The sequence below is a fragment of the Gekko japonicus genome, unplaced genomic scaffold (assembly GCF_001447785.1).
Source record: "Gekko japonicus isolate JY-2015 unplaced genomic scaffold, Gekko_japonicus_V1.1 scaffold2635, whole genome shotgun sequence".
NCBI lineage: Eukaryota > Metazoa > Chordata > Lepidosauria > Squamata > Gekkonidae > Gekko > Gekko japonicus.
This window is the reverse complement of record NW_015177097.1, coordinates 187,019-187,452: the sequence shown is the minus strand read 5'-3', so window position 1 is coordinate 187,452 and position 434 is coordinate 187,019. Positions and strand designations below refer to the sequence as shown.

Below are 434 nucleotides of genomic sequence, written 5' to 3'. Positions count from 1 at the left end.
GGGCTAGGTTGTTAAGACACCTGAATAAATGATAAAAAACGTCATGAAAACACATATAAGCTTTGTATAAATGCTCTTTTAAATGCTTTTATTGCTTTTTCAATATGCAAGTCATGTAAAGTCAGACAAACTATGTTATTTAAGCTGTGTTGTTTTGGTTGTTATTGAAAATAAAAATTATAAATTTAAAAAAAAAAAAAAAGTTCTTCCTGCTAATACTCTTTATGTGTACATTCTTATTGTGTATTAGAGTCCATTAGTAGTAAATAGGAATCTTCCCTTTATAAATGGTGATGTGTTTTCTAGATAATTCCCATGTTTTGAGGAGAGACCTTCTTCTAAGCAGACTCCTTTATTGAAAAACTGTAGAGAATCTTCCTTATAAATAAAAGCCGAATGGTGGTGGCATTTCTCTAGAACATTCCACACGCTCC

General features: G+C 30.6%; 1 protein-coding gene across 1 annotated transcript in view; it reads right to left on the bottom strand.

The window, feature by feature from the left end:
* TRAPPC9 (trafficking protein particle complex 9) overlaps positions 1–434 on the bottom strand; it is an 87,745-nt gene that overhangs the window by 39,274 nt on the left and 48,037 nt on the right. The window lies entirely within an intron of this gene.